Source organism: Sinocyclocheilus anshuiensis, unplaced genomic scaffold (assembly GCF_001515605.1).
Source record: "Sinocyclocheilus anshuiensis isolate Anshui unplaced genomic scaffold, SAMN03320099.WGS_v1.1 scaffold481, whole genome shotgun sequence".
Lineage (NCBI taxonomy): Eukaryota > Metazoa > Chordata > Actinopteri > Cypriniformes > Cyprinidae > Sinocyclocheilus > Sinocyclocheilus anshuiensis.
The window spans coordinates 2,760,897-2,770,940 of record NW_015539907.1 but is presented as its reverse complement, the minus strand read 5'-3'; positions in this window follow the sequence as shown (position 1 = coordinate 2,770,940).

The window sequence follows — 10,044 nt, the reverse complement described above, 5'->3', positions numbered from 1 at the left end:
TATATATATATATATATATATATATATAGGTTTACAGATAAGAACTGTTCACCGAAAAGTTAATAAATAAATGTGAAAACCCCTTTTTTGGAACCTTTATCTTTAAGAGTTTAATGTAAAAACTCATTGTAAAATTTTGCCATAATATTTTCATTCTCAATCATCTGTCCAAAAACTACTCCACAAACAAAACAAAACACCCACTTCACTAATTGGTAATAGTTCAGAATTATTTATCCCCTGTCTGAAAAAAGGCATGACTACCTGCCTATCACATTCCTCCAAGACATCCTATCTGTGTGTGTGTGTGTATGTGTGTGTGTGTCTTTTGTACCTGCCCCTGCCACTTCTATCTCCCTGCTCCTCTAATTAACACTGCTGTCTGGCTTTTTCCAACAGCGGGGCTTGTTTGCTGGTGAGTCAGTCCCCTTAGAGAGAAAAAAATAAATAAAGACGTGAGATTGTGTCTGTCATACCCCATCCAGCCTAACCTGCTGTCACCCGCCTCACCTCTACTCTCTAATAATTTATTCATGTTGTGCAGTCATTCAGTTCAGTCAGTCAAGACGGTAACACAACATCTTTACCTGTAAAGTTGTGCCAGCTGGCCTCAATGCTACTGCTGTGACCTGGGTCAGGGTGTTGCGTTAGCATAGAGTTTATGCTCACAACAAATACAGACCACACGAACTTTGAGTTGGGTGATCAGACATCCTTGTTTTCTGGAATGTGTCCTTGGCAATGTCCACATTTTTTACCGCACATTCAAAACAGCCCAGAAAGTGAAATAACACCTATTGTGAGAAATATTGCACATTATTATTATCACATACATGTTGTAATTTCAATCTCCATTTATAAAAAAATTAATTAAATAAAAACTATACATTTTACCTCCGAAGTGTTAGCTTCTGACTTTTATTCTCAGAATTGCACATTTATATCTCCAAATTGTAAGTTAACTCAAGTTTAAATGGTATCTCGAAATTCTGACTTTTGTCAGAATAGCAAGATATAAAGTCAGAACTGCGAAATAAAAAGTCACAATTACCCTTTTTCTGAAACAAGCTTCAATAATTGTATTAGCAACTGCTTTGCATTCATTCTGTAATGTTCATGGTGCATTATTATCAAGATTACTGTTATTTCATTTAGTTGCATTATATAGTGATTCAATGTCATAACTATCAATGCCCAGGCATTGTTTTGCATGCCGTCGTAAGTCATAAGTTTGGGGTGTCATAAGGCGTTTAAGTATGCACCAATGACTAAATACAAATTTGAGTAGTAAAAGAATATATTTTTGCAATAGTTTATCACAGTAACACATTTACCATGGTCAAAATGCACAAAGTTTGCAGTTTGGGGAAACTTTTTGTGCAAAAGTTATGAAAAAAATCTATAAAAACTAAACTACTAAAAATTAAATTCAAGGCACTTACAAATTCTTCCTCAGATATAAGAGAGAGAGAGGGAGAAAGAAGCAGAGATGAAAAAAGAGAAATGGAAAAGACAGACTCTCAGTCCCCTGAGAAAGCGGAGTGATTAGCGTTTCTGAAACATGAGCAGTTATTTAAAAATCAATGTATTGTCATTAAAGCTGAAGATCGTTCCCTGGGAGAGCAGGTATTGATCGACGCCTGTGCCCACTGGGTATCGACCGGGTCAGTAATTTGCTTCCAAACATATGTGAAGTATGGGGGTGTGCTACAATAATGGCTCTCCACTATTATTACTGTCTTACTCAGCAGGCAATGCACATTAATTACCACCAGTGAGACTCGCTGAGAAACAGGATTACAGCAGAGACGATATATGAGCTCATACCGATCCTCTCATCACTGCTACAGGCTACAAGTGCATCTGATTCTCTCGTGACAGTGGTGATAACGATTAAAAAAGATCTTTTAAACCGTTTTCTGTGTTTAATTCCATACGTGATCTCATCTGGATGGCTCAAAATCACAAATTTCTTGATTTTTGACTGCCTTAAATATGTACTTCATTCTGGCAGCACTTAAACCAAAGTAAGGCTGCATTTTGACATCCATTTATTCCACCCTAGAGTGCTTTATAAAAGTGTGTGTGTTTGAATTTCAAAGCCCTTCTCTTTAATATAAAGTGAATTATTCACAAAACAAGTAGGGGATTATCATCAAAAGCATTTGGATAATGTAAAATTCAATGCGCCAGTCCTTACAACGCAAACACGAGGGAAAATATATGCACAAATACACACGCACACAGATACACGCTTGCCAACCAAAGATCAGCAGAATCTGTGTGGCCCATGCCAATCAAAACCCAGAACACATCTCTCCCATCTGATTCCTCAGAGCTTTCACTATGTTTCAGTGATGAGCTGTTAGTCTCTGCAATAATACATTATTTAAAGGAAATTACAAAGAGGCGATTTAATAAATACAGTTCTCTTCCAGGCGAAGACCTTGAAGCTTTGTGTTTATCTAATCCTTTGAGTTTGTGTGTGCTCTTTTACTGTTCTGCCTGCTAGAACAAAACCCAATCATTAAAAATCCCTCTTTAATATTCATAATCTCTTTTGAACTGTAAATTCCATCTGTAGTTTAAAGTGATGACTCACTCGTAGAACTGCCTGTAATCCTCTCTCTGTGTCGGGTGGCTCTGAGCCTGGATGCAAAACAGGGCATCAGCAGGGCCGTATGAAAGCTATTGTCGATGGAATATGTTAGTGTGACAAGCATATACTGAACAACATAAAGAAAGGCTATAGCTGATGGTAGCAGTCTAGTGCTATTCTTATTAGGTGGATAACACGATGTATTTATTTACAGCAAATGCCTTACAAGTATTTTAGACATTCTACTATATATGCATTATATTACAGCACCATATTCTACTACACAGGTGGATTTGCATCAAAATGATATAAATAATTTAAAACTCTAATTTTAATTTTCACATTCACAAAATTCTCACATATAGGTCATATGCTCACTTTTTCACTTTCGTGCCATTGCCATGCTGACATTTCATGCCTTCAATTATTAATATTGGGAATTGCTACTGTGGAAATGTACCAAGTAATTTTGGTAGATTTTTGTACAAGGGGTACATTTTAAAATTTCTTTTTACTATATAAATATAACATAAAAAATGTAGGAAATTTAAGCATATTTTCTATTTACATAAGCAATTTAATAGATGTTTACTTTTCAATTTAATAGGTGTTCCATATACACACATTACATTTAAACTTTGCATCTGTTCCCATTTATAAACATATATACCTAGATATCTAAATATAATTAATACTTGTTGCAGTATTGCCAGTCTATCTCACATTGTAATCACAATCGTTTAAAGTGTGAGATTTTGCAATTTGTCAACACATCAGAATGGACTGTAATGAAGAGGAACCAATGAATGACTTGTAAAAGAGACCCAACAATGAGGTCAAGGAAGTCTGACTGGATCATATTAAAGAGACACATGCATATATTTATAACATTTTGTTCAAAAAAACAACTATGTAAGTAAATGTATAAAAAATGTAAAAAAATGTTTTACTTCAGCCTTATTCAGGTAAACTGATGCTACTAAGCTAACTCTCTAGAGAAGCGAACATACCGTTCTCTGCTTTCTGCTAAATGTCTGATTTATAATTAGATAATAAACGAGTATACCACCAAGCTGCAAAATTCGATTAGATCAAATTAGAATTACACAGGTTATGACACAAAACTTCTGTAGCTACAGACTGATGAATGCTCACCAGTCACACAGCATCACTATGTCTGCACCATCCACCTCTTGAACGTGCACCCCGTCGTGTCATAACGCATTCAATGCACCGAGTTATTGCCAGCCGTTCACATTACCAAAACTCGACTACAAAAGCCACATCAATCCATAAAGCATTTATTAGAGGTTGCTCCATTTGGTCCCCAAGCAGATGCTATTGTAAAGTCTAATGAATTCATTATCAGGGTTAAGGTGGGGAGAAGGGCAGCTGAGGAGCTCTGTAGTTTTGAATTGGTTATTGGGGGCTTTATCTGTTCCTCACTGCTGAGAGGGAAAAGCCAGGACACATATCACAGGAAATGAAAGAGCTGAATCTTCAATCGAGGTGGATAAAAAATGTATCAAAGGGAAGATAAGAGAGGCAGGCCATGAAATATCCTCCCTGAGTGCTTTGGGATTTTATATGGATATGCGTATCTATGGATACCAATCAGTTGTGCACCGTGACCCGCGATTTCGAGAAGATGAAAAAGTAGAGTTTGGAGATTCGTTGCTTTTCCTCCAATGGTGCCGCAGCAAACTTCCCCCACAATGCACCAGCAGGCTGGTGGGAAGCTGTAGTTAGGTTCTCCCCCAGATGGCAGAGACCCAGGGGTGGCACGGGTTGTTGTTTTTGATGAGCTGTGCATATACAAAAGCTGAACATCTGGAGCTGCCATGTGGCCCCTCCATTTGGCCAGACTCACACCTCCCCGAGCCAGATGCACCCAAGCAACTGCGAGCTAAACAGCATGAATCATTCATAGGCGAGAGACGTAAACACACACACACACGCTCACACATCCATGCCGTGCTCACATGGGAGGCCCAAAAACGACTTTGATTAGACTTCTAAAAAGCCATGAATATGCAGCAGGCATTAACGCCGTTAGGAGAGGCTGATTTGTCAAATTGTCCATATTTCATTAAGATGGAGTAACACCCTGAGGGCTTGATAATTAAAAAATAAAAAGGAATCCGCCATCCAATTGCCATGTTATCTCAATTATTGAGCTCTTGTGTGCTTAATTAACACTTAGCAAAGAGTTAAGAAGTGGTCGACGCGCTCGATGTAGTTGGAGAGAATTACGCAAAGGTGAGTCGAGACGGGTGGGGAGAAGGAGACAAAGAACAGCGATTCACACTCCTTGTCATCGCAGTCAGATCGTTCTCATCGAGCTTAATTACAGTTAAAGTGAAGCGACATGCTTGCTTACAAATATCTAATCACTCAAGCGTAAAAGTCGCTAGAATGCGAGCGAGGAGGTGAATGAGGTACAGAATGAGAAGAAAAGCTAATGGCACACGGACAGCTGTTAATAAAGGAGTGTGTTAAATGCCAACTCAGTCCTGAGAGATATGAAACCCTCAGAAACGCATAGGTGTTGTTATTTATGGTTTGGGGCAGCTGAGAGCATTGTGCGGGTACCGTTTAATCATTTTAAGAGAAATTGCAAAACCGGTCTCAGATTTAAAGGGCATATGCTTCTAAAACTACTGCCTCCAGGACAGATGCATTCATAGCACTGGGAATAATAGGACCCTAGAAAGGGAGGGGGAAACAGTTATTACTATTAATAAAAATTAATATAACTTGGAAAAACTTAAACTAAATTAAAAGACTATTAAACTCAAAAACGAACTAAAATAAATTAACAATGGCCTCAAATTAATTTTACCTGTCTCACTTATAATACTGTTCGAAAGAGTCCTTGAGACTTTTAAAAAAATTAAAAATTAATACTTTTATTCAGCAAGGACACAAATTTAATCAAAAGTGACAGTAAAGACATTTATAATGTTCTATTTCATTTTTTAAAATGTATCAGTTTTCAGCACCAAATCGGCATATTAGAATGATTTTTGAAGGATCATATGACACTGAAGATTGGAGTGATGGCTGATGCCATCAGCTTTGCTATCAAAAAAAAAATAAATAAATAAATTGCATTCTGAAATATATTAAATTAGAAAACAGTTTTTTTTTTACAATATTACAGCTTTTACTGTATTTTCAATCAAATAAATACTGCCTTGTTGAACATACAAGACTTCAAAAGAAGAAAATCTTACAGACCCAAACATTTGATAGTGTATATTTAACCTGGAACACTAGACTGTTAAATTATTCCAGTTAGCACATTAACTTTGGCACCCCCAAGAAATAAAACCTAATAAAAAATAAACAAAAATTAAAATAAAATCAACAATGCCTAAGTGAAAAAATGAACAAAAATGAATGGGCAAATTTAAAATAAAATAGAAATAAAAGTTAAATTTAACAACCTTGGAACAAACACATAAAGCCATTTGAAGCAACATGTGTCTCGAGCTCACGCAGGTAGCTATGAGCTGGAATGTACAGGAAGACTGACAGAATAATGTAAACATAGCTGTATGGAGCATCATTATCTATATTTCTCTCTATTTATTTAACTCAACTTGAGCCATTGCACTCTTTGCCCTTGGTAGTGATGATGATGAAGGCAAGCAGCGGTGTGTCATTAATGAGCAAGTCTCAAGAAGGTGGACACGTGCAGATAGAAAGAGCGGTGCCACCCTGAGCAGCATTTGCAGCATGTGGTGAGTATGCCACTCTGCTCTAATGAGACGAGCTCTCTACACTAATTAACTCATCCATAACTCTGAGCACTCAATTAATCATTATAGCCAGCTAATTGAAAATAGATAAAGACTGACAAATGTTTAGTCCTCCTCCGAATGTCTCGGCAAAGATTACGGACATGTTGTGTTTTATTCAATCAATTAAAATAAATCAATTCATTTTCATTTACGCCGGGATTCCTTAACAGCTGTATTTATCCCAGTTCGCCTGTGTTTTTTTTTTGTTCACTCAACGCCTCATCAGCCCATCTCTGCGGCATACGGGACTGTGCCTGCGCATTCATATCAATTAATGTGCCAGTCTGATGATGGACAAGGACAGCGGAAGGATTTGTTAACCTTGCTCCTCGGGACACGCCAATTACGCTCCAGCAGAGCCCTTTAATGAAGTCGATGGGATATCAATCTGTTTACAAATGCCCGGCGACCAGCGAGAGCGAACCGCAATAAGCTTTTAAAACAGACGTTTCGCATCTCCCATTGTTATTTATTCATAGAGCAGGCCTATGGTGCACAGAATATCGCAGTGTGATTATAAAAGGCTAGACTGGGTGGAAACAGTTGACCTGTGTGGATGAACAGTCCTCATGTGACCCTGTCACTGATAATCTTACATTACAGTCAGCTCCGGTTGCAGCCCAGACCTAGTAAACAGAAACACACCATTGAAACATGCAATAAAAATTCACTTAACATGGTTTCTTTAAGAAGACCTTCAATCTGAGATTCCTTTCCACATCTACAGGTACCTAAAAAAGTCTTAAGTTCCAGATATAGACTCAGCGGTGTCTGCCAGATCAAGGTCACTCTCGGCTGGGGCCGACTCTGACTTCACCGTCTCATTCTGCAGTCAAAGTGCGCTCCCGGTTCTCCATCTCTGGAGCTCTTCCACCGCTCACTGTGAAAGAATAATTATTTAGTCCTTTCGTAAGCAAACCATGTCCCCGTTCACGTATTAATCTTTCATATGTTTCCAAGATCTAGCCTTCTGTAATCCCATCTGTATAAGACACAACAAAGCGGAACAAAGAGAGTTTTCCATGAATAATGTATTGTTTCTCTCATAAAAGGCTTTAATTGCTTCTGTTATGTTTCACTCTTGCGGGGAGAATCTATTGATCCCTTGTTTTTTTTTTTTATTAGGCTCTACAGGGCTTCCGTTCCCTTTATAACAAATGATCACACTACACTGACTTTATCACAACACAAACACAGACACATGGGTAAAAGAAAAACAGGCCATTTACGAGTGATTGCAAATTATGAATCTTACCAGCAAACCGCACATGAGCATAATGATTTCTAATTACAATCAAATTAGGGTACTTAAGGGACATGGCCATGAAGAGACTTCATTCTTAAATCTCTTACCAAAACACTTTGCTATGAAAAATAAATATGGTATGATCCTAAACGACAGCACGCAGGCAGGGACAAATGTGGGCCTGTAAGCCGCATACGTCAGAGCGGCCGAATGAGGCAAACAGCACTGTTAACAAGAAAGGGCTTTAAATCAGGAGCAGAGAGTACATTTCCTGTGAAATATTAATGTGGCAACCGTGTTTGTGTGCAGGGGAACAAAGGCCAGAGTGTTGTACATCAATGGCTTGACAGCACTGCTGGCTCCCCAGGCCAAGAACTGCTTATTCATACCGTGACAGGGTTTGAGTGTGTGTGTGTGTGGGGAGGTAGGGTGTGTGAGGAAAGAGAGTCATTTATTATATATAGAGCTGGTGGAGCATGTTCGTGGTCTGCAATGTGCGTGTTAGTTTACAAAGAGTGGTTTTCAGTAAACTCATAAAAAAAACTCGAAGGTCTGGAGAGCGGAAAGAGTTGGTCAAGTAATTGCTTTCAGGCTCTAAAATTCACTCACTTTTTATATTCTAAGGAAAACACTAATTTTACACAGCTAATATACAAGGAACAATTCTCTTATTAAAGAATCACAAGAATCTTTACCATACGGGCTGCAGTGCAGTGCATGAAAATTTCAGCATGTGAGCACTATCTGTATTTTTGCTAGTATATCCAACGTAAATATACTCTAATACTCAAAATATAACTGAACTATAGAAAATATATTCTAATATTACATGATAACAATCATAATTAAATCGATGGACAAACAGAAATAGAAAGTGATGTGACGAATGAATTAGCTCCACTAAAAAAAATCATAGGAGACAGACCATTCACAGAAAATCATAATATTCAATATGACGGCTTTTGCAACTGAAGTTCTGTGTTTTAGCTAAATGACCCAATTTTGATAGAGATTTTGTTCTAGAACATGCACAATAGGTGGACATAAAAGTATTATTTGACTATGATTATTGTATGTATTAATATTTATTATTTTGTTTTCATTTTAATTTTAGTACTTTTATGTGCTTTTGTCATTTTATTGGTTGTTTTAATTATTCTACATAGCTTTAATATATTTAAATTTCAGTACTTCAACTTTTCAAATTTATGCTATTTCACTTTACATAATTTACATAATTAAATATAGTTTTAGTTAACAATAACAACACTGTACCATAAGATTTTTTTTGTGTGATATGAACTAAAGAAGCAAAAAGAAGCTAAATGTATGATAGCCGAATATGGACTGATACTTTGTTGTTAGATTTTCTGATCTGTTGATGCGAAATATGAAATCAAGTGTAATCTTGATCAACAGTTTTGGAGTAGACATAGCATGCCTATTATTACCTACATATAAAATAGCAAAAAAGATTTCCAAGATGGCTGCTGAGTTAACTAACCTAAATGGACTTATCTCTGGTTCAGGTCCAGGGTTATGCCAGAAACAGGTACCCAAGAAGATCTGAAATGAAAACAGAACACTGTCAACAGTGTGCACTGAGTTTTACAGGAAGCTAATTTTGCAACACTATTTCACTAAGATCAGTCTTCTTTGTGCATGCATGAGATACTAAGATAAAGACCACATGGTCCAACACCTCTGGACGTGGAACAGCCTGACCTTTACTTCAACCTGCGAGGACACAAACCAGCTTTTATTAAAACCTACCATGATCATTTAAAGTAAAATTGAAAATAAAGGCTTGACATCACAAAACCCAACAGTCTCTATGTGTCTGACACACCACCACAAGTGATACAGCTAGAGTACAATAATGATGCTGCCTTTCTAATTACACCCTCTATATTGGTAAAGGGATAGTTCTATCAGAAATATACTCATGAAGTCATGATTAACTCACCCTCATGTTGTTCCAAACCCGTTTATATATTTTCCTCTGTGGAAAAAAGGATGAGGATAAAAGGAAGATATATATGCCAAAATGTTTAATTTGATACAGAATTTTAATGTATTTACATTGCATATCAAATTCCCATCCATTTGTATTACAGAGTTTTAACAAACTAATAAATAAACTCAAATAAAAATTAAATGGGTAAGATTACGTAATTGAATGAATATTAAAAATGGCAGCATTCAAAATTCATTTATTAAAATTTCTTAGAATCAGCATAAATCTGTATGTTGTGGAAATTTAATTTATTCAGTTAAAAAGTATGAAAATGGTTATGGCTAGCTGTGAAATAATCAATATTCAGTTGGTCAAAATGTATGAGACTGCAACAGATTGGATTTATGATAAATATGAAAACCTGGTTATTGTGTTT